General features: G+C 43.0%; 1 long non-coding RNA gene across 1 annotated transcript in view; it reads right to left on the reverse strand.

Moving 5' to 3' along the window:
- LOC121660230 overlaps window positions 1-24,834 on the reverse strand; it is a 41,074-nt gene extending 16,240 nt beyond the window's left edge. The window contains exon 1 of the long non-coding RNA XR_006014566.1: window positions 21,888-24,834. This is a non-coding gene — a long non-coding RNA (uncharacterized LOC121660230). The remainder of the gene's footprint in view (window positions 1-21,887) is intronic.
- Between the last annotated feature and the right edge of the window lie 474 nt (window positions 24,835-25,308).

A 25,308-nucleotide genomic window follows, 5' to 3' on the forward strand; every position in this document is an offset into this window, starting at 1 on the left:
GGTAATGAAAAAGGACCCAAAAGTTTTGGCTTTGTGCTCTAACCCCAAGGAAAACTTAATTTGGCACTAGCAGCTGCTTGATCTTTAGGGCTTCTGCATGAACAGGGAGTAGTTTGGTTAATGAAATAATATCCCAGGCACATATGAAGAGCAATTACTTGCTCTCATATAAACTCTCATGTATTCATCTAGAAAAAATGTTCATGACTCAGTCATCTGGGATGGTTCAGGCTACTCACCCTCCAGCATGAGGCGTAGGCATTGCAGTGGTAAAGTTAAAAAGGAAGACACGTGACCCCAATTACTCACAAGGAGAAAAATTATGATCTCAGATAGAGTGGTATAAATCCAAAGTCATTCCCCCCCTGAAGTAATTGACATCATACTGTATTTTCTCTAACATACGGGAATTCAGAATGCAGCCTGCAATCCCAGTTTGTCTGCAGAGCTTTGTTCAGAGAGAGGCTGTGCTCTCCTGCAATGGATGTTAAGGGATGGAGAAAAATAAGGCTGGAAAACATACAAGAAAGAAAAATATGCCAAGCTTCCCTGTAGCAAGAGCAACAAATTACTACCTAGCTTTAACAGTGTGCTTAATAATTATTTCACTTTTTAAATCAGGTTTTCTCCATTTTTTATAAACAATAGAAATTAACTGATATACAGAAAGACTGTCCAGTTGACCTGTATATCAATTTCCTCTTTTTTGCTCTGGATATCACAAACACTGAGGAAAGAAGGTGTTGACTGTCAAGAAAGGTGAAGAAAATGACGAACTTACAAATTTATAGATGGTGTGTGACAACAAACACAGATCTATAATTAGGGACATTGCAAGTTCAGAGAAAAGATTAATTAATGTAATGACCACAATGAACTGTTCCAGTGGGACATGGGAAATTGTATGAAACCATTTCCATTAGTGCAGAACAAAGGACTTAGAGCTTAAAGAGTGGGGACACTGGATTCAGCACAGCAGGAGATCTCATAGAAAAATATTCTGAATAGACCCTCCATTTATCATTTCTGAGATTTTGATAATTCAAATATTCTCAACTTTATGGTTTTAGTAATTTGAAACTGACAGATGAGAACTTTACCCCTTGAGACTATGGAAAACCTGGCAAGAAATGAACAGGGAAATGGTTCAGTTTGAAACATTATAGGCACCTAGCACGTTTCCAGCACATCAGGCAACCCAGAGTTTTTACAAATATGTGTGCTTTCAACATTTTCTAAGACTACAGAAGCAGTTCAAACGTATGTAAAATTATATTATTGGCAACTTGTACCAGCAGTGTACAGAGGGACACCCAGGTGTTATTCCTTAAAAACACTGGATGTGCAGGAGGCCTAATGGGGTGCCCCCACAAAGCATCCTGCCTGCCCCTGCTGCTGGCACTGGGAGGAGCACAACAGACAGCTCCAGTGCATGTAAGAGTACTTTATGGGCACATATTGAAATTTCTGGTCAGTCACCCGGTTCAGATTTCTTCCTGAAAAGTCTTGGCACACACATCTTGTTGATATAATTTCTAAGTATGCAGAGGACATGCTTGTGCACCAGTAAAGCTACAGATCTTGTGGACTTAGGAAAGTGATATGTGTATTACGTGCATGAATGCAAAGCATGTATATTTACACGTGCAGAAAATGTAGATGTATTTTACATGTGTGGCAGCCTCTGTGTAATGGAGTGTAACACAAGCTCCAGGGGTATCATTAGGAGACACTTGAGTGAAGGTGAGGAGGAAACTGTTTGCACTGGCACAGCTGAAATACCAGAGCCTTCTGCCTTTTTGCAAAGAGAGGCGTTGTGACAACTTGAAATGTTTTTGCGGCAGATCCAAGAATAGTAAAGACTTTCCCAGCATCAAGTACAGTCGAAATGATGGTTTGCAGCCGCTTGCTGTGTGTAATTAACAACTCTGCATATCTGCATCGGTCAAAACTCCTGCTGCAGAACTTCCACATATCTGGTAACCCTGGCAGAGAAGTGGCTCCCAAATAGCACCCAGCCCAGTGCAGCTGAGTGGGGCCAGCTGCTCTGTGATGCTTCATAATCTCAGCAGTGTCCTGGTCTGGTTTGGGCACTCTGTATGTGCAAAAGTATAGAGCAAAAAACAAAGTACTTTAGTTAAGTATCCTTTATTACTAAAGTAATGAGTGTTTTTGGAGCAGTTTTATCCAATTTCAGTTCAGGGGTGATTTTTTTCTTGAAGTAGAACACCAGCCCATCCCTGCACATTGTGTCTGTTGTTTTTAGCAGAGAAGGTGCTGTACATCAGAACAGCAACACCCAACTCCCACAATAAGCTCATCTTTCCTCTGAATAGGCTTTTCTCATGGAGAAAAGCTTTTCTCATGGAGAGACACTTACAAGAGCTGCCCCTCAACGTTCTGCTCTTCCTCTGGCCTGGGATCCCAATGGGAAGTGATCACTGGTCCTTTGCCTAACCAGCAGCATCCAGGTCTCTGATCCAGGGAGAAGAAGCTGGACACATGGCACACTTATGAGATGAAGGAGAATGTGAGGGGGGAACATCTAAAGGACCCTGAGAAATTAAAATGCATCCTGTCAACACCAAGAGTGTGCTGATAGTTGTGGTTTGACAGCTGGGAAAAAGTCACACAATATAGAACCAGTCTTCACAAACTGGGAGGTTCTGGTCTTTGAGAAGCTTTAAAGAAAAGGATTCTAGCTAGTGTTGTGTGAAAAGGGAGCATTGTCTCCAGAGATGACACGCCTCCCTTACTTTTGTTTAGTCTCCTCATCATAGACACCGTCCCTTACAGGCTCTGTTGGGAGCACAGGGTTGTTTTCCAGCAGCACCATCCCAGATCCTTGCCAGGACTGAGTCTGCAAGGCTCTGGGAAAGCTAAATCTCCAAAATTGCATGAAGATCGCTCCGCAGCCCTACTTTCAAAAGCGCTGATACTGATCTAGCTCCTCTCATCTGAAAGCTAGCTAGAACACTTTGGTGAGGGTTGTAGGGCTGCAGCAGAGCACTTTGAACTGCATTTTCCTCATTCTTGGTGAATAGAGAAATCTTTAATGGGATATTTCTTTAATGTGCCAGAGCCAACAGGTGTAGGTAATTTGGAACTGCTGAGGACAAATCACCACGTGTAATGCTAAGACAGTTACTCCAGGGAGGGGAGAGGGAGGGGGGAAATGCTGTATATTAGCATAACTATCTCCTCACACATCCTCTCTCCTCTTTGCATAATATCCCAGTCTTGTGGGCCCCTGACAGCAAAATAAAACAATGATCCCAGCCCTGTGGGCCTGTCATTATTGATTTATAAAATACTTACAGCTAGTTGTAATGTTAAATGTGTCCTTGCACTGCAAGAAGGAATTACTGGGCATACAGTGGTGTAAGACTGCGGGGTTATTATCATGCTATACGAATTACACATGAAGGCATCTTCAAAATGCCTTTTTCTAGGCATTTTGACCACTTTATGGAAACCCATCTGGAAATAAATGTAGCTGGCCTAATGTATGTAATGAATTTAATGTGCTGTTCTTCCACATTAAGGATAAATCTAATAGGATGATTGAGTGGGGCCAAACTTCTCCAGGAAATTCCTTTATAATACATGATTGAATTATTGTTTTTCTATTAGGGCAGCCAAAACATTCAGTGTCCTTGACAATGCAGGATGTGTGCCGTAACTTTTTTGCCACTAAGCTAGGCATACTGTATCTGGACATAAGCCCAGCTTTTTGAGTATTTCCAGTTGAGTGATTTATTTATTTTCCTAAGAAAGGCTACATAAGTTATACAGAACTCAGCCGATTTCTTTTTTGGTCAGATGACAGAATTTGGTGCCTGGCTGCCAAATGAATGAAATCTCAGGAATCCAGAGGCATTTACAGCAAAGCTGAGATTTTCCTAATGGATACCTAAAAGTTGTGCTTATGAAACTACTAAACCTTTCCTCATTAGAAATTGTGCACCTAACTCCCTTTGCAAATCTCTGTTTCAAGTCTGCATTCAAGCCCCTAAGTATCCTGATTTTCAAAAATTTTGCCCTTCCAGCTGCAACCATGTAATCTAAGAGAAGCTGAACATAGCACATGTGAAAATCGGATTATTTATTTATAAGCCTAAATAGGATTCTAGAAGCCTGACTTCAAATGCCTTTTAAAACCTAGGACCAAATTCAACGATCTTAAGGGTCTTTTCCAACCTAAATAATTCTATGATTCTATAATTTGAATGTGGGCTGTTGGTTTGGGGTTTTTTTCTGGAAAGACATTGTGTGTTTGAGACACCCACCTGGACTCCTGGGGGTTACAGCCACAAAATGTGTATCATTATTAGTGCACATGATGAGAATATGCTGTGACTCTAAGATATCCTGGAACCCCAAACATAAGTAAGTACATGGCTGTATACAGAAGGAGACAGGGAGAAGAACTCTGTTTTTTCAAACTGCAGCTTGGGAAAAGGTGGTGTATATTAGTGTAGCCTCCTAACCTTGTCTAAAAGACCTCATTGCTCATTTCCTGTAGCAATAGAGCTTCTTCCTTTCTGTCCTCTTAATAGGGGAGGGGAATTATTTTTCATCTGTGAATAAAATATTTCCCCCCCCCACTTTCCCAAGTAGTCTCAGGTCAAATCAGTCATATAGTTGCAGCTGGAAACTATTTTTGGCCTAGGTTTACAGCTCTGTAGAGGATATCCAGATACTTTACCAAATATTTAAGGCAGTCAGCCAGGGTGTGGGAGATGGCAGGTTCAAATCTCTCTGGAGAAGTGGATTTGAATCCACCCCCCAGGGGGTAACTCTCATCAGCACCTTGCTGTGTATGGAATGATGAGTGAGAGAGAATGATTCAAGCAACCCAAGGTTTGACCAGCTACTTGTCTCACTTGCAGCTTTCCTCAGTTCTTGGGCTGTAGGGAAGGTGGGACGGGGTACAAAACCAAGCAGGGGGCTCAGTTTGACCTCGCAGGCTAAACCAAACCACTTTTACATTCAGCCATCATCTGTCTCAGTCATGCAGAGGTGAGGCTGGGCTCGCTTTCACCCCTACCCGTCTCCCAGAGAAACCTGTGTTTGATTGCTGTGTTTGATTTCTTTTTAATCCTCCTTAAACTGAAACTTGGAGGTTATCTGCCACTGAGCCAGGATCCTTACTCATCCTGGCAGAGATCAGGTTCTGAGCTCTGGGACATCAAATAAAAACAAGGAGGGGAGTAATATTTGTTGGCCTTGTTAGAGAGTGAAAGACACCCAAGTGGGTAAAACTGGAACAACCCAGTATCTGCTCTGCACAGAGAATGTGCTGGACCTCTCCTGGTGATATTTCTCTACATGTTCCCCACAGCCTTGCTCCTCAACTGTACCTTGAGTTAAACAGCTCACCAGGTTAACCCATACATTTTGTGCAAGATTTCTAAGCTAGCTGACTGTTTATCATCCTTGAGGAATCTTGCCTGTGGAGGTTTGATTAATTTTTTTCATACACATATAAACAGATTCAAGATGTTCTTGCTCAGCCAGAGGATAAAGGTTTCTCCTGCTATCTCAGTTCTCCATCAGAAAAACAGTCATTCCCAATGTGCCAAGATTCTCCCAAAGGCATAATTGCCGTCATCTGCATTTACTAATGCAGGCTTGCAGGCATCCTGAAAAACAAGGACAGTGTCCTTTCCCAGCATGAACTCTGAAGTCTGAATAGTCCCAGGCTTGAACTGCTTCTTACATGTACCTAGAGCCAGGACAGCTCTCAGAGAAGACCAGGAGATCCCATCCACACTGCAGAAGTAACATCGGTCAGCTTCGGTCATTGGCCCAGCCTCTCAAGGGCAGAAGGACCAAACCTGTGATTCCAGTTTGGACTAGTGCAGAGCATGACCTGAACCATCTTAGCTCACTCAAGAGTCTTCCCTTTCCCTCCTAAGTTGCCAAATCACTCTGCCAGATATTGCTCAACTGCTGATGTGGGTTTGCACTGCTTGTGTCACGTGTGAGTGGATGTTAAAAAGAGTCATTATCATTAGAGAATCCACATTTGCTATAAAAAATCACTACAACATCACTGAAACCTCTTCAGAGGATTGGGCCACATGCATCCACAGACAGCTCCCTAGGATGCTCCACTTGTCCTTTCCTCCAAGGCAGAGGCCAGGCTGTTTGTCCAGCACAAATCCAACCAAACTTTAAGCAGCCTTTAAGTGATTTCACTGATCTTAAATGAAGAAAAGATTATTTGGTTTAGGATTCAAAAACGTCAAAAATTTCCACCGTTCCACCCTTTCTTGCCAAACCCCAAATATTTAAATTGAATGCAACTGGACCAAAAAAACCCCACCAAAACTGAGTATTTTGATTATCTGGGATCTCAGCCTTTCTACTGAGAAATAAGGTTACAGAAAGTAGAAAAGAAAGCACATTTTAGATAATCCTGGGCCCCAGTGCTACAGCCTTGCCTTTATGTCAGTGTTCTAACAGGGTGAAAGGCTCTTCTGACCAATTCTGTTGAATTCTTTGTGGGAGATGCCTGCCTATTCAGTCTAGTATAATCTGCCATTACTATCTCATTTACAGGCTACTCATCAGCACAGTTGTATTCCGAGCTGGCAGCACGAGCATCCAGGTCCAGGATCTCTGCTTTCTTCTCCCCTTTTATTTTTCCTTCTAATTTGCATGTATGCACATCCACATTTCAGATATACCCAATGATATCAGGTTTTGAATTCCCCCATCATTTGCTATCACAGAGATTTGTGCAAACTAGAATTCTTAGTTCTCTGTACCACTTTCTACTGACATGTTTGTATGTGAACAAAATAAAATGCCAGGGGTTCCCTGTAGCACGTTTCCAGCTTTCCAGAGCAGTCTGGGGAAGGAGCTTGTTCACTGATTGCTACAGCTACACAATTTCATAAAATGCCATTATTGATATATTTGCTTTATTAGGCAGAATAATATGAATTATTCCCTCATAAATTTTTGCAGTAACTCCTCCCTACACAGGGCTCTAGTTGATGAGAATTGTAGGTCTAATTATTGGAACATGTGCTTTAATGTGCTTTAATGCCATGTTTTCCTTTAATTGTATTATATTGTAAGCCTGCTCTAGAAATAACACTATTAAAGTTCCATTTCAAAACAAAGATCAATCAAAGAGACAAGCAATTATTTCATTATGCAAGAAGCTCATAACATAATGAAAGGAATGTTAAAAATAAACTAAATGGGTGTACTTGACTGAAAGAATAGATCAGTCCTAGTGACTTTTCTCAGAGAGTAAAAAATTGCCCAGGATTACGTTTTCACAGCTTTGAGTATATTATGGATTCTCTGTTTCTAAAAATTAAATAGGGAAGAATTTCTTCAATAATAAACTAAGAATGAAAGTAGCAAATACTCAGGACGAAAAGCCAAAACTGCAGTTCTGAGAGCAGGTGGGATTAGATGATGTTTGGGTTGAGGAGACTCTATGTGTGACTCCACACCATCCCTGCTGGTGAGCCCTGGAACGCTCTTGAAGGGAAATTTGCAAAGCTTTGTGAGCCTACTTTGTTGGTTTTTTTCCAACTTTTTGTGATATTGGAGCCTTTCAGAAGCTCAGATTCTGAGGGTAGAAGCAGTGTAGAGGGACATCAGAGAAAAACTTTTTGTAACAGAAAAGCTTTCCCAAGAAACTGTGAGAAGAAAAAGCTGAGCAGGTCGGATATGGATCAAGAGAGGAGCTTGTGTCTCTTCTCAGTCCTCTATCCAAATCTGACTTCTCTGGTCTGTAGTCTAAAATAGGCAGCACCTGGTAACCACGAGGCAGCCTGGCTGCAGAAGGTGAAGGCAGCTTTGCTGAGCTCCTGGGACATTTGCCATGTGTAGCACTGGGGCCAGACAGACTCTGCAGCATGGAAGACAAAGCTTGAAAGAATCAGAAAGAGCAAATTTCACCTTTCACAGGCAGAGGAAAATGCCTTGCTTCCTGTCTGCTTTCCTCAGTGGAGGGGGAAAACCAGATGGAGGAAGAAGGATCTCAATTAATCACCACTGGGCAGGTCAGGGGACCATCACTGCGCTCCCCTGTGCTCCCTGCCCAGCAGCCATCCAGGACCAGGGGAGCCATCAGAATTGGTTTTCATAGGGTCACTCTGAGTGAGCTGTGCTGGAATCAGCTCTTTGGACATCAGCTCTGACCTAAACAACCATTTTTACCAACATAACTCTCCCAGGGGGATGTGTTTTTACCCCTCACAGCAGAACTGGGCTGGCAGTGCCTTCCTGCCATTGGTTGGACCTGAGCTTGAAGTTGGCAGTAGTCCAATCTATGCTGCTTACACTGAAAAATACTAAATAAATTCCAGTATCTCCACGGATATTTCTTTGTACAGAGCCAAATATGCCATGCACAGAGATGAACTCCAGAGTGGTTTACCCTGTGTGTTGCCTATATTTGAATGTCTCTTCAAAGCTGCTCAGAATTCTTTTGGCTCCCGTTGCTCCCATTTTACCAAGCCAAGTGAGGAGTGAGAGCAGCTGCAAGTGGCCATGGCATCAGGTGTGGGAAGAGGTGACAGACTGGGTTCCAGGGCTTCCTTTGTCACGCTGACAGCAATGATAGGGCTTTCAACGTGGCCAAACTGGGTCCTGACTTCCAGAAAGAAAATCCCTCTTGGCATCACTGCATCCCAGCAGGCACCATTGTTGGTTTAACCAGTTTCTCAATCTATATAACCAGTTCATCCTGCCTGAGGTGTATGCATCAGGATTTGTTAAAGTAGACTCTCGTGCCTTGTGTTTGCTGAAGAAAAGTCTCTGCCTAACACTTTTCATACTTTCTTTTGCTGTTTCTTTCTCTGATGGGGGGCCTTGCTGTGGCAATTTCTTTCACATGTTGAGACTGTTGTTTTTCTAACACAAAACACTATACATTTCAAAAGCTTAGTAGGAAAGATGTATTTTTAAGTCATGTTTCTTGCCAGAGGAGTAGTGAACACTAAATGCTGGCTGTAGACAGTGGTAGACTTGGGATTTGGTAGTTAACCAGTAAAAATATTAAAACAGGCAAAGTCTGTCATCATGTAAGAGACAGCTTTCAACTTTACTAAATGTCTTTCTACTTGCAAAGTTAATGGAAACCAGTCACAATGATAAAATCTGTGACTGTCTTAAATAGAAAGAATTCTTGGTTCCTTGTGGTAGAAAGAAGACTGGAATTTAAATTCTTGGGCTTTCCCTCCTCATTTTTAATTCCTTTCATTTGATTAAAAGAAAGTTTTTTAAATGTACAGGCCAATGCAGGAAGAAAAGAGAAACACACATCTTAGCAAGATAAAACCCCAACCCTTAAAAAAAATACCCAAACCATGCAATTATGAGAAATCCAACAGCCCCAAAACATGTGGACCCAGAGCAGATAGAGAAGGTAAACGAAACCTTGGGCAAAAATGGGCAAATGCAGGAATGTTACTGGAGAATGCCTGATAAAAACGTGACGGGAGAAACCACCATGCAAACCACTTGCAGCTCAGGAAAAAGAACAGCAACGAGGCAGAGATGGGAACTGCAGATAACAACGTGTGGAAAATTTCTGAGAGAAATCAGGGAGAAAAATAAGGACAAAGAGAAATCTAAGAGATTAGATGTGCTGAAATGCCAACAGAGAAAATCATGAGGGAAAGAAAGTGTGAGAACATGGAGCTGAGAAGCTGTGATAGCTCTGGAGAACCTCCCCAGTCTCTGAGCATCATAAAAGGAGGAAAAACACTCCAGTTATTCTGCCTCACCTTAAACATCTCTGCCTGAAGGAGGAAGCTGGACTATGACACAGTGCTGCTACAGGTCAGGTCTGGAAGAAAACCCCAGCTCTTGCTCTCCCTTTGTGAGAGAGGCTGTTCTTTCAGCTCTTTTAGCCTGATGCAGCACAATCCAGGCTCAGTCCCCTGCTCAGGCTCTGAGACAGCAGCAATGGCCCAAATAACAAATAGCAGAGTATAGTCTAAGTCTCACAGCATCAAAACTGAATGGACTGGCTCTTGTTAGCCTAGAAAAGATAATAGTGGCCCCTGTATGGAAAACAAAATGCAAAGTTGGCTGGTGTTTAGTGCAGATTTTTGTCTGCCCTCTGGAATACTCTTTAGAGTGATGAAAGGGGAAGTAATATTTTCTAGCCTATGAAAACTTCTATTGTAAAAATGGTCTAATCTGGTCTGTGCTAGAATGAAGCCATGACTCCCTGGTGTTTTACATTAACAAAAAGAGAAAGACTCTCATCACAGCACACATTAGTGCAATGACCTTCACACCTGCCCGTTCAGACCTACTGGTGAGAGCTCTCCCATCTCTCGAACATCACAATGTTTTTCTGTCTTAATTTGATGTATTGGAGGCTTTTTGCAGTGGAACTTGAGGGATCCTGAGTCTAACCCAAGTCAATGACAAAACAGACTGGAATTAATCTCCATGAGCTTTGGCAGTGTAGCTTAACAACAAGGTGACTAACAGGTTATCAACTAGGTGCATGTTTCCATTCATGGAGAAATAGAGTCTCCAGTGAGTGAGACTGTGAGAAGCTCCAGGGGATGATTCATCCCCCCCGAAGCAGGTACCTACAATAGGTGAGTCAGGGTGCATGGTTGCTTCTCTCTTCTCAACAGCAACCTCAGGATTTGTTCAGCTTTAAACATCCAGCTCACACATGGTCCATGCTCAATTAAAAAGAATCACCCAGAGGACTTTGACATGTTTGGGTCAGGCCCTACAAGGGAATGTGCATTTGGAAGTAGAATTTGCTGGGGAAAAAGGTAATTTAAGCCGTTTTATTTGGAGGAACGTCTGTATGGCTCCTTCTCCAAACTAAAAACTTTTTCTTTTGGTCAGGGCAGGGGAACCATGTTGGTTCTAACAGCACTTGGGAGAGATTTTTCAGTCAAGGCTAAAATTGTTATCAAAATGAAGAAAATGCCCCAACGACAAGAACTGAAAGTACTGCAGGGATAATTGTTCCTGTTGGAAGAACCTGAGCTTCATTTGGGAGGCCAAAAGAGCATCTGAAAGCCAAAGACACAAACCTGTCGAAATGGCATTCACCAAACCTGCGACTCGTCTTTGTCTCTTCTCTTCCTGATGCTCTCCTGCATTGAACTGAGCTGCATCTTAGCAATGTTAAAGTGTTAAAATATGCTGGTTACCTGTGCAAAAGTTTTAATTTGACTTTAAAAAATACCTCAGCAAGTGGCCAAGTGTAACTGGCACACGTTTATGCTGCAGCATAGCTCTTAAATGGTTCCTCTTAAATGTTTAAACTTAGTAATTCCAGGCAATTTTGAGAAATATTGATGGTTTTACTAGTTTTTAGTAGTAATGGACAGTACATAATTACTAAAAATGTAATATTTTTACACCTGTGTTCTTTTATGATAGTGTTACTCCTGTGCAAAATTAAATGTCAGCAAGAGAAGAGTTGTTCTAAAATGCAATTTAAGTAAATGTATTATTACACTGTGGAGGCAATATGGTGATTTAATATGGCGACTAGTCACACCTGAATAACTAAAGAGTTTGTTTTTACAGGGAAGCACTAAGTTTACTAAAGTGAAGGAAAAGTATTTTATTACAAATAGATTATCCTGGTGCTTTCACTCAGTTTGGTGCAAAACTTCATGTAGAAGCTGGGATTTGACAGAAGTGTAGCTGGGGAAAAAGGAAAAAAAAGAAAAAAGCAAAGTAAAACTAAGTAAAAAGTTATCAAAGCAAGGTCACTAAACATTAAATGCTGGGGAAGAGAGCAGCCAAGGACCTTCCTCCACAGCTGTGGGTCCATGCTCTGCACTAAGACCCCACCAAATCCCACAGGAGTTACTGCAGCAGCAGGATCAAGGACACCCCATCCCTCTTTGGGGGGAGATGGGCAACTCTTCAGGGCTAGAGCACCACTGCCAGTAGTCATTGGACTAAAAGCCACTCTCCACCCACTGAAATGTGTAGGGCTGGAGAATTTATGATAGCTCTTTTTAAAAATTCTGTTCAACCCATGAACACCAGGTGCTGAATGAATGCAAAAGAACATTGTATTTTTTCATCCAGAAATTTCTGGAAGGAACCTAATTTGCTGACACAGTAAACTCAAAAAATCTGTTTCGTGAGTGCATGGTTAATTGGAGCTAATTGCAGTGCTGAAGTTCTTATTCTGACTGGGAAAGGTTCTGTTTTCCTTGTGGGTCTTCTTAGGGCTGGAAGGCAAGTTTGTCCACAGATATGTCCACTGTGTCCTCTTTGTGAAGAGAGAGGTGTGAGAAGCTGCACGACTGAACCACTGACCACAGTGTGTGTCATTTATGTGATCCTGGATTTTTTTCCTTTTTTTCCTACTTCAACAGCACAAAAACTATGCAGGAAGTATTGGGAACCTCAGCCCAGTAAGAGCAGAAAAATTCTGAGTGTCTCTTAGAGTAAAAGAAGAGTGTACACCTTCATTCTACAGAAAATTGTTCTGCTTTCTCCTGAAATGGCCTCTGTAAATTTTTTTATAACTTCCTTATTTGCCATCAGTGCAGTTTCCCTTCTTTGCTGATTTCTTGCATCAGACTATTCACTAGATAGGAGGATGTAAAAGAGAATTAAAAAATAAAGAAAAAATAAGGATCTGTTCCCAAAGACAGTGAAAACAATAGGAGTCAAAGAAACTGGCATTGACAAAAGATTTTATTTCCCTCAGGAGAGTAAGAATGATCCTAGCCAAAATTTTATAAAACAAAGATTCCAGTAATAAGTCCAAAACAGCAGAACATAAATTGGCATCACATTTAGGTTCTTCCTTCCTTTCTAACAGTGGCACACACCTCAGATTATGCTTGATGAGTAAGGTAAAAGTTGTCATTATTGTAATAACTGCATACAGCATGGTCTTTAATCTTGCTATGGGATTTTAGGCTGACTACTGTACATATTGCTTCTGACTGCTAAAAGCTGAGGATAACCCCTAAAGAAGATTAAATCTCTTTTTTTTTTTTTTTTTAACTTTGGAAATTACAAACAGAAGAGCCTGTGATGTAGAGACACACAGAGGGAAATGATCTGAGAGAAGCTTTAATAAGCTAAATAGGTTCAGCCTAATGTAGATTCATGCCTTCATTAATTTAGTGGATGATTTTCAGAAGAGTGAGCCTCTCTTCCTCTGGAGTAGGCAAAATGCAGCTAAACTCACCCCCTGCTGATTTGCTATGGGTAAAATCATCTAGAAATCACTTAATCTGAAAGCAGAAATCCTCTTAGGTATTTTCCCAAATACTTCCTTGAATAGGCTAAGCGTAGGCACTCGTATGTGGAAGATCATGGTTTAGCTGAAGCTCTTCCTACAGCACAGTCCCAGCCCTGCATCTTTTCCCCTCAGCTGCACACAATGGCCCTCCCTCCCCTGGCTTTGGGAAGGAGCTCTGGCTGGCTGTGCTCCGAGGAACTGACAGCTGGAGTTCGGATTCAACAAATCAAGGTAGAGGAAATCTCATGAGAGGGAGCTGTCACGCGGGGTCACATAAATGAAAAAGCAGCACTCAAGAAGCAGGTGTGTCTCAGGTGCCAAAGCACTGCTCCTGAGGAGCTGACTGAATGGCAAAAACACCCCTGTTTCCATCCCAGCTGCTCCATGGTGCCCATTCAGCAATAGCAAGCCCCCACGTGCCAGCTGCTCCTGTGGCATGCAGAACAAGACAGGCAGAGAGAGAAGAAGAGCTCCAGCCCAACCCAGCATCCCAGCATCCTGTGTGCAGTGCAGGATGCGCTGGAGCTGTGGAAGGAGATTCAGAGTTGTATAAAACTGCTTTAAAAGACCTCCAAAACACATTCTGGTATGGCAATAATACACATTGGCTAAGGAAAGTTTAATGCAAAAGAACAGTTTGCTCAGATGTTTTTATCTTCTTTGGAACCATTCGAATTTGGGGAAATGGCTGCCTCTGCACTGTAATAGCTTTGGGGTAGCTGTTGGGTTTGTTGAGAGGTTGTGGTCAGGCAGGTTTTGTTTGCAGGTGCTGTGCCAGAGGTCTGAAGGGAATTCTCTGGATAGGGTACTTCCTTCTCCTGATTGCACTTTGAGCATAGAAAGTACACTAAACCACATGAATTCACTTAAATAAACAGGTCCTGTATCTCAATGATAATCTGAGTGCTATGACCTCTGTTGCTTAACAGCAGCCTAACTCTGACCTACTTTCTTTTGGAAAGCTGGATTTTGGAAATTGATTTCAACTTCCCAAGTACCAAATACTGCTCTTGCAATTAAACACTCTTCTTTTTTCTTTCTTTCCTTTTTTTCCCCCCCCAAGACTTTTTAAAATAACCCGTGATTAAAAGGCATCACACTTCATTATTGATTACCCATGCAGCTTGTAACTGGTATTTTTATTATTTTTTTTCATTGTTTAACAGGATGCTGGACCTCTACATTTGGCAGCTCACTAGATGCCTACAAATTTCTATTTTATTACCAGGGTCTTTTTTTCTGATTTCATATTCACTGAATCAAAAATCACTTAACTGTAGTACTTGCTGACAGAGAGATAAAGATACTTTTCTGTGCAATGCATACTCACATGATGGTCTTTGCTACATGGCAGTAAGGCAAAGATCAGTGGGATCTGGCATGGGAATCAGCATGAGATTATTTATGTTTTATTCTCATTTGATCAGGTTAAAGACTTTTTACCCTTTAGTGGCTCATTTGTGTCTGGAGCCTCTGCATCTATTGGCAACAAAGCTGGTGCCCTGGATGAACTGGTGAATTATTATCAAGCTTCAGTAGTGAAGAATGAGACTTTCTTTCTCCTCTCGCAGTCTTTAAGTAGTGTTGCTGGTCCAAATCCATTAATGGTTTTGCTATCATCCTCCAGCAATGTGGGAAAGGAAAAGACAAAGACTATTCATGTCAACAAGAAATCGGGGAGGGGGGAGCGAAACAAAACCAAACCAGGCTTTCGTAATCAAAGAACTGTCTCTGTCCTTATACAGTGTAAAGCAGGATAAAAAATGAAGTGTATTTAGGATTCCCCAGCAATAAATATGCCTGTAGTTTGAAAAGCAGCATCAATAGATACAGAGATAGCTGACATGCCATATTAATTGCACATTTCAGTTGAAAACAATTTTGAGAACTCAGCAAAAAACCTCCCAGTCTGAGGCGTACAGAGCTTATGTTCACACTGCCACATGATGGATGCCTAATGGTTTCCTCCAGACAACCAACCTTAAAATATCTTAGACCTTATTGTGTTGGTGGTGTTTATAGTTTCTACTGCAGTGAAGCCTAAGAGCTGAGGGCCACAATTGTGCTGGGAATGGCAGAAAGAGAGCAAAACCAGTGTCCCTCAGAGACTGCAGTCTAAGCAAAACCTCATCTGTCACCTGTCGTTTCTTCTAGCTGATGGTTTGTGTTTTCTCCAGCCTGACTCTTCAGTGAAACCTCTCTGATGTAAGAACAACTTGTTGCTGACACGTCTGGGTTTCACTGACTTTTAAAGGGTTCTTGAATGAATAAACAACAATACACTGAGTAGAGCTTTATATGTGCCTGTTTGGGTTTTTGGGGGTTTGGGCTTTTGGTTTTTTTTTTCTCAGAGGGGGAATGGACTCCAACGGGTTTTGGAATATTTACACCCAGCTGAGATTTTTTGGAATCCACAAAAATACAAGCCATAATAACTAATAAATTATATTTTCTGTGCTGTTGTGTAATTCCATTGTAATTATCTGTAATCCTATTGAAATTCTTCTTGCAGATGCCTCTGTCCTTTGCTGGATCTGGCCAAGGAATTGAATGTGGGCTAGTGAGAAGCACTAATGCAGTGATGGAACATGTCCATCCGCTCTATTGTGATTCCAGGCAGCCAGCTTCTTTTTCAATGTCTCTCTTAAAGGCTGTGGCACTTGAATGAAGCAGCCTAGAGTCAAGCAGGGCACTAGAAGCCAATTCACCTTCTGATACCTGACTTGTGAAAAATATTTTCATAGAATCATAGAGTCATCAGTGTTGGAAGGAACCTTCAAGATCATCCAGAGTCCAACCATCCCCCCAGCACTGCCACTGCATCCCCTAAACCACAAAGCCTCCCCGGCCCCTGGAGCTGCTGGTTATGAGGAGGAGGTTGAGCCTCTCCTGGAAGTGGAGGCGTTCACTCTGTTCCCACCACCCTGCTTTCATCAGCTACTCCAGGCTGCTTAACCCCAAAACTCCACTGCTCCCTGAGCAGCACTGGGAACCCCACTGCCAGGGTTAGGAACACCAGCACCATGCTTCCCTCAGCACAGCTGCAGTGAAGTAGACTCCTTTAAAAATGTGATGCAGGCACATCTTTACCAAGCACCTGAGAAATGAAGGCAGAGAAATCCCTCTGCTAACTTTAACCTGAGGCCAGTGCTTGCTTTTGGTGCTGTGAATTGGGTGGCACATTAGTCCCTTTGGATGATCTCTTGCATGAAGCCCCATCCCCGCTCCTGGCATGGCCAGCCCCACCTCCTGAGCTCTTCCCTGCCTGATTCATGTGGTAAACTTCAGCCTAAATTGCTCTCTCCAGATTTTTGCTGCCTGATTCTGCCCCTGCCCACTCTGTCTAAAACTGCCTGTGAGTCGCTCAAACCCACAGAGTCTGCTTTGTTTCTTCACTCAACCCTGTCATGATCAATTGTTTCAGCTACTTTGAGTTTTCTGCGGAATGTGTGCCAGTTTTATTTCCAAGAATGCAACATCAACATTTTTCAATTATTCAGATAGGGTTTAGGTTGTCATCGTCTTCATCTCACTGGTAGGAATTACTCACACTTGCCCTACCTCTGGTCTCTCTGACACTAATGTGATGACATTGACTCTGTGGAGGTTACTTCCCATTTCAGCAGGAAGGAGAGAGCAGGATCCAACCCTACTATGCTGCCTCTCCTGCCATGTGGAGCAATGCTGAGCTGCTCAGTGCATCTGGTTTCGAAATAAAACCCTCTACAACAGACAAATATGTTAAACCTTTGAAAGACTTATTTCCAGGTTTCAACAACATTCTCTTCAGAAACGAGCACTTAATGGAGTTCATTTAAGGTTGGTGAAGCCACAACTTGCTGTCAGCGCTATTTACCACTTCAGTGGCTCAGCTAGAGCCTCAGCTGTTGTGAGCCAGTTCAGTGCTAATAACAGAGTCCTCCTGATTTACATCAGCTGAAAATCTGACCGAGCTTCTGCCAGGCTGACAGCCTTCCTCTGCTGGGTTCCAGTAGCTGTTTACATGCTCACTCAGTGCAGACAGTAGTAAAAGCAGTTTTTCTTCTGACACTCCTGTCTGTGCCCTATTTTTAATGTAAAACCAAACGAGCGTGGCAGATGCTCCAGCGTGGTGTCCTCTCTTGACTGGGCATTTCAGCTGGGCAGACACCAGGATTCGCTTTCACAGCCCTGGAATGCAGCTGGAGCAGTCCATCAGTGGTGCCTTGTATTCCTCTCTCAAGGACTGCATTCAGGGTCTTCTCTCCCCAGTCGTCTGGGAACTGATAGAAGCAAATCTCCATCTTTCACTGCAATCCCCGCTCCCGCACTCCTTGGCTTTGCTTGCTGGGCTGAGAGGAGGGACCTTCATTTTTTCAATCATTACTTTTTAATTCTATTTTCCAGGAAGAACAGCTCAGTTCCTTTACATCCATTGGGCTTCTTACTTGCTGCTGCTGTAATTTCCACTCCTGCTCCCATATTAAAGAGCCACAGATCTTGCCAAAGACATGACACTGGCCCATTTCCAGTTATGCAGGTTAAAATTATCAACATTTTTTTACTTCAAGTCTTTTATCATCTTCCAGGGTTCTACCCTGGCTAATGCTGTGTCTGAAGCCTGTAAAAAAAACTGTATCATCAACTCAGAGAGCCAAAGCCCTGCAAAATGGCAGCCATCTGCTTCATGGTGAACTGGCAGCGCCCAGTAGTCTGAGAAGTGGATGATTTTAGTGAATAAAACCACAATGCCTTCTGTCATTTATTTCAAGAGTAACATTAATTTTATTATCTTTTTCCCTGGTTTGCCACAGAAATTTGCTGAGAGACATCAAGGGAGGTTTTGACCCTCTGATAAAATGTCAGTTTACACCTCCTGCAGAAGACCAGCTTTTTTAACAGCAGGGAATGACTGCGTGCAGGCAGATCCAGACATCCTCTTTTGGAAGGTACCGAGGGAATGCTAATTTCCTGTTAACTCATCCCCATTACTTAGTAGGTGGAGAAGGGTGGCATCACCCAGCGGGTCATGCTGAGGGATGGGATAGAGCAGAGGGCACTGTGAGCTTGGGGACATCACACCAGAGGCCCTGGGGGAACACTGAGCTGTCATCTGGGAGAAAGAGCTAAAAACTGGCCTGGAGGCCAACTCAGCTCTTGGGGTGGAGAAACCAGGGTGCAGAGGGATGGGGGGATTTGTTAATCCACCACATGGCCCCAAATCAAAAAGCTGAGAGGCAATTTTTTGAGACTGCAAACACCAAGATGTTTCAAAGAGAAAAGAGTGAAATCCACGAATAGGTGTGATTAGCTTAATAGTAACAACAGCATTGCATTTGTGGCTGTGCCTTAATTTCCCCTCCAAAGGGTGCATTTTTACCATTTTGAAAGACACTTTTCTCAAAAAAACCCCCAACTCCTTTATAAACAAAAATCTATGACTTTTTCTTGATTGAATGATTCCCTCAGATGGAGCATTAAAGGAAAGTGTTGTATATGACATGAAAAAACTGTGTGAGCTGACAACAATAAATCTTGCTTAGAAGAGCTGCTACCACCACAACATTTGTGATTTCTGAATTTAATTTTAATGTACAGATCTCACAGTTTTGTGTCAGTTTTTAAGGACATATCAGGATATTGTGCTCCAGCACTGTATGTTAATGGATTCCTGCTTCCCTCCAGGAAAAATGGAATATTTCTTCTCTGAGCTTTCACGCACCCTTCTGCCAAGTCAAAGCAGAAAGGAAAAACTGTGTACAATGTTTTATTAGGCCAAATGTCAATTTGTTTTTCTGAAATCTTTACCAATCTCCCTGGCAGTTAATATTCAAACAGAAGAAAAAAAAGACAGAAAAATAATAAGACTTTCATTCCAGTCAGCAGTGCCTGAGACATCCAACAGGCCATGGTACATGGAGCTACATTTCTCTCTTCTATAGGAAAGGGGGGGCAGTGAAACATACTTGAGAAGGTGGACAGCATCTGAGTAAAAAGGAAAAAGATAGAATCACATATTTTTGAGCCTTTTAGGCCAGCTTTCATTAATTTCTGCTGAATCTGGCTAAAGACAGCACACCTCCCATTTGGTCAGATCTTGGTCTTGCCCTCAAAAGATGAGTTTTTTCCATGTATAAAAGGATTTCAGTTCCTACCTCACTTGGAAACCTTCCCACATTTTCAGCTCACTAGACAACACAGCCTGAATGTGAGCTGAACCTTTTTACATATTAGCATTATTTGGTACTCAGTATTTGAAACAAGTCAGCACAGATGCCTTGGCCAGCCAGGAAAGCCCAGCTGAGTCAGGTATTTCATTTGACATAAGAGCTCAGGAGTTTGTAAACTTCATTTCCAATGCAAGGGCCACTGCTTGATCACCCCACTGAGAGACACTCCCATCTCTTGAATCCCAGCCTCCCACAGGAGCTCCCCTGGCCATGGGGAAAATGGATCCTGGCCATACCCTATGTGAAGTCTGGGCATCCCAAGTGCCACCTCTGCCCTTTGAACATCCTTGCTGTGAAGCCTGGTGCACACATCCAGACTCCTGCCTGCATGACAAGGGCGCAGAGCTGCTCTGGGCATGTCCAACTGCCTCTGGGGTTCAGCTCCAAGGCAAACACTGACTGTCTGTCCAGGGAGTCCCTCTGATAAAAAAGACACAGAAACAGGTTTGTTTTTTTTGTTTCCCACAGGCTGTGGAGAGACTTGGATAAGCAATGCTCCTAAGTATTTAACACAAGAACCAGTATCTAATCCAGATTTGGTTTTGACAGGGACAGCTCTGTGCCCACACTTACCTTTCAGCAGGATTTGTGTCATATTAAGAGTATGCCCAGCAAGGCTCAGAAGTATCAGCTGCAGATTTAAGTGACTTCTATGAGTTGTAACTCTTTTGTATTTTCAGTTACACCATTTTAAAGCAGGAAAAGGAGCCTGGATTTTACTTAAAAGGTCTTTACTGCAGAGGCTCAGTGTGTTAGCAGCCTCTGGGATCACTTTTGTCCACTGGATATTACAAAGGGCTTCAGTTTGGGACCTTAGCCCATGTCAGAGGTGTGTCTGGGGAACAGAATTCATCCTGTTTCACTGTGAGCATGACATAGGCTTTTTGCATTAATGCCATGCCCAGATAGTGGATTCTTCCCAAAACACCATTGGGCATCAGTTGTTCTGAATATACACTCCATTACCTACCGGGCCTAACAGCCATATTCCTGCTGGACTGTGAATTGATGCTGGAACAGTTCTTTCCTTGCCCCTGGAAATGGGGCATTGTTGCTTTGCCTCTTGGTATTGACTTCCCCTGCTATTGAGAGGGCACTGAGGCATCTCAGTGACAGCACAACAGAACAGCACAGCAAAGAGCATAAAGTAGTGTACCTGTTCACTTGCCCACTTTCCTGATGCATAGGAACATTTTTTTCCATTGAGCTCCAGTTAAAAGTCTGCAGAACCCTTGCACTGAAATCCCAAAGAAACCTGAGGTCATGGATCATCCCCTTAATTTTTTTCCAGGGCTGTAAAAGCAATAACTCATCAGAGGGTGGTTGGAGGTATTTGAGTAAGAGATTCACCCTGTTTCTTCATCACTGCTGCCTCCCCCTTCCTCCTGCCCATCTAAATGTGACAGTGGTGCCAGGTCCCTACAGACCTGGTCTAAAATCAGGCCTTACCCTGCAGAGAGGGCAAGGGCAGACACCTCTGTACAGCTGAGGCACTTCCCTTGATAGCACAGACCCGACCTCATCGGAGAAGAAAGGTTTTCAGAGAGCTAGAAGGAATATACATCAATGACACCACAAGCAAGAATTCTTAACTTTCCTTTGAAACAGCACAAAAATGTGTCCAAAGAATGGAGGTGCTCCTTTGCCTAATGCTCTACCTTTCAGAAATTCTTTCACCCAAAAGTACAACTTTCTACAAAGAGCTTTTTACCCAACTCCAATCTTTTCCATCTGGTGTGGGCTGTGCAGGATCCATTCATATTTGAACCTTCCTGGCTATTAGCCCAATGAAGTGATCTGGCTAGGATAAAAGAAAATGGTGAGTTTACATTTCCCCCTTCTGGCATTCTCACACTCTGCTATATTTTTAGTAACAATCCTGTTTACAGAAGAGAGGTTCCTAAGGAGTTACTGTATGTTATACAAAAAGAATAGCCATGGGCAAAAGTTGACTTGAAATATATTTCAGCAGATATTTATATTCTAGTTAACTCAGAATTTTCTTGTAAAATATCTGCTCTTCTCTACTCAGGGGAGGAAGGGATCATTTGAGGAAAAAAATAATTTATTAATTTCAGCCTTTTTTGTTCTGCTAAAAATACCCCTGGATTTGGCCAAAAGAAAAATATATTTTCAACAGAACATCAGTGACCTCTCCAATACATGGATAAGTAATAAAAGGATGGCATAGGGCCCGAACAGTGTGCAATCAAAGAGATCTTTAGGCATTTTTAAAGCCCTGGCTATGACAGGAGATAGTGTTGATTCAAGTTCCCTTTCATCTTTTCTTTCTTCTCTGCTTTCAGAACCCAGCTAAAGCATTATCAGAGATGATTCAGGGAAGATAGAAAGGTACACCTCACTGGGTTCTGGCAGTGAACCCTTTATCACCCCAAGAAGAGCTTTTCTGGAATGTCACATTCCTACAGGAGATTAAGACCCACCAGGCAGGAGATGGGGTTAAGCCCTTGTCTTCTCCTTGAGACTTCAAGGCTTGCATGGAGACTTGTGGTTTTCATTCTGCCTTCTGCAACAACGCCAGCTTTGGGTCTGAGTTCAGCATCCAGACCTCTCCAAGGTCTGGAAACGTGAGGATCCTGTGTTTTGGTTGGGTCTCCTCCTGTTGAAAACATGTCATTGCCTTGGGTGAATTGTGATCAATGTGTATTTAATAAACCACAGGGAAGCGTGCAGCTATTCAGTACCTTTCACCAGAGGCTCTAAAAGTACTTCACAAATAAATAGCCGAGTTTTATAAAAATTTCTCATTCCAGGCTTTCTAGATAGTAGGAAAGCTGACATCCAAGTGGCTTTCCCACAATCACACATCAAAACTGCACCAACTTGTGAACAGAACTAATACATCCCAATTCCAGCTCTAGTTTCATTCTCAAACAAGATTTGTTACTTCTGCACTTCTTACTTATCCAAAATTGCCATTACTGCTGGCCAGAGATAGACATGATGGTTTACACCAGTGTACCATTTTTTTAGCTTGAAACTTCTTCCCCTCTCTAACATGAATAAATAAAATGGATAAATTTGAGCAATCAGAAGAGAAGATTTGCAAGGACAACCAAGACCAACAGGTTCAAACACCAACTGCATGTCCCAAACCGGCGCTGGCTGCTCCTGACCTGTCACATCACATTTGGAGGTGATGGCTGCTGCCATGCTGATCATAAAGCTGAGAAGAGAGGCAGGAAGGGTGGAAAGCAACAGGCTGTGTCTGGAAAAATGGGACACAAATCCAGTCCTGGTCAAAGCAGATGTAATTTGTGATGAGAGGATGAGAGGGGCAAAGATGAGTGAGCAGTTTCACAGCAAAAGTAATTTTCTTGTTGTTCTCTGGGTCCTGAATTCCTGCCCTGCCATGTAAGAATGATGTCCACGGCCAAATACTTATTAATAATACTCTTTAGTTAATAACAACAGAAGTGCTATTGGAAAATTTCAGGTCCCATACTTGCTGCCAAGGTAGTCACTTCCCAAATTGACTTCTAAAATTAGAAACAAACAGGCCCCTTCCAAAGGCAATAAACAGCATTTTAATTGGACTAAAACCTATAAATCTGTCAGCAACTAGTTACCCTGGCTCCCCTGTGTGATCAGCAGCTTTGAATGCCCTTCTGGGTCTTTTCCATAGGGCTATGATGCAATCTGATGTCATCACAACTAAGGTGTGATCGAGCAAGGAATCATGGCCTGGTGGCTCAGTGCTGGGCTCTGGGGCTGACATGCCCAGCTGGGACAGGGTGTCACCAGCAGCAGGGCAGAGGGACAGCCTCGTGCTGCACAGCTCTGACTGTGGGCTGGGAATCCATGGACATGAACTAACACCCTGGGGAACTCTCACGTCAGGGCCACATGAAATGCATATTGCAAGTCATTTTCCTGAGCTAAACCAGTATATTTGGCTCTAATTTTTTTGTGTGATGGAAGACTTTCAAAGGAATTCTCACACATCTCAGAAAGATGCCAAGTGTTAGCCTTGGGATGCAGAAGATCCCATCCAGAGAATGGGTAGTGATGCCCTGGTCGCTCTTCCCTGATGAGAACATGCTTATAAAAAAATAGACCAAAAAATACACAAACCTGAAGGGAGGAGGGAACAACCCTTTTCTGATTGAGCAATACTGGAAAACATCTTGATACACTCTCCAGAACACTAGAAATAATCAGTAGTAGGTGCAGATCTATGCTACTGCTTACACTTTACTCACTTTTTATTGCTATAATTTTCATTCTTCAAAGAAGAATAGAATATTTCACTAGACAGAAGTGCAAATTTTACTCTAAACTACGTTGACCTGAGGCTGTCGTACAGTGCAGGAGTGATGCCTTGAAGAAAAGTATAAAATTTAAAACCTCAGGCACCAGGAGGAGACAGCCCTTTCCATGCTTCCCAGCAGACATGCAGCATCACCTGTCACAAGGCTGTCACCTGGGTGTGACTGAGTGACCTCCCCCAAGATGTGACCATTCACACCACTACAAAGCTGATCCTCGACTGCAGATGTGCTCAATGCCAGGCTCCAAAGGAAAACAATAATAAATTTCAGCAGCATGCCTGTGAAAACAACTGATTCTCTGGGCCCTTGAAATACCCTGTATTTATAAACAAAAGAAGGGTTTAGCTTTTCTTGTCCTAGAAAAACACACTGGAACATTTCACCACCGTTTTCTTTCACTTTAATTAGCAAGCAAAGAGGGAATGTCAAAGAGCAATTATACAAAATATATACTGTGCTGATTAGGGATTTCTTTTCTGTAGCATGGAGAAGGCAGCTTGAAGTTCACATTAAATCTCTCTTCCCCTCTAATGAGATATGCCTTATCCAACCCAGAAAGATACAATTAACCCAGGAAAGAATGCAGCCACTTTCTCAGGGGGAAAAAAGCAGAGGGGAGGGAAGGAAGGATTCATGTTCAAAGGTGAAGCATGAAAGGCTGATTCTGCAGATCCTGAGCAGCTCCAGGCCTTTAAATAAGCCCAGTTTAATGAGCCCCAGTCCTGGTCCTGAACACTTGTGGGTTCCAGGCTAAATCACCTCTCTTTCTGCCTGGAAGTGCTGAGACCATTTGCCTCCCCTTGCCCAGGGGATGGTTGTTTGGAGACCAGGAAATCAAAGAATTAGAAGGCTGAGCAGGGGCTTAAAAGGACCCCAAAGACCACCACCAGTGTGAGCTCTGCTCTCTGGGGACTGAAAAGCTTGTGTGGGTCCTGGCTGACCTAAAGAAGCTCTGGAAAAGCTGGAGAGGGACTCTTTACGGGGCATGCAGTGATAGGGGGAATGGCTTGATGCTGAAGGAGGGTAGATGTAGATTAGATATTAGGAAGAAATTCTTTGCTGTGAGGGTGCTAAGGCACAGGAGCAGGTTGCCCAGAGAAGCTGTTGACACCCCATCCCTGGAAGTGTTCCAGGCCAGGCTGGATGGGGCTTGGAGCAACCTGGGATAGTGGAAGGTGTCCCTGCTCACGGGAGGGGGATGGAACCAGGTGATCTTTAAGGTCCCTTCAACCAAATCATTCTGTGATTCTATGACTCTATGATCAACCAGCCCCGGCTACACCTTGGCCACCCCACTTCCCGCAGGGAATGGATGTCCCTGGGGGCCGCCCACCTCGCACCTCAACCCAGCCTTACTGCTCGTTTGTATTACTTCAGGGTGTTTTGGGTCTTTTTTCCCCATGACATTTGTTATTATTTCCATTTGAAGAGGCACGGCATCCCTGTCTCCCCTTGCCCGCGGCAGTGGGCAGAGAGTCCCGGTGCCAGAACCGGGCTGGAGCGTACGCTCCTCCAAATCCCTCCTCAACGGATAGCGGGGTCACAGGGAAAAAAAAAAAAAAAAAAAAAAAAA

This window comes from Corvus kubaryi, unplaced genomic scaffold (genome assembly GCF_017639235.1).
Source record: "Corvus kubaryi isolate FWS band 111438036 unplaced genomic scaffold, C.kubaryi_AGA036_p1.0 138, whole genome shotgun sequence".
In the NCBI taxonomy this organism is placed as follows: Eukaryota; Metazoa; Chordata; class Aves; order Passeriformes; family Corvidae; genus Corvus; species Corvus kubaryi.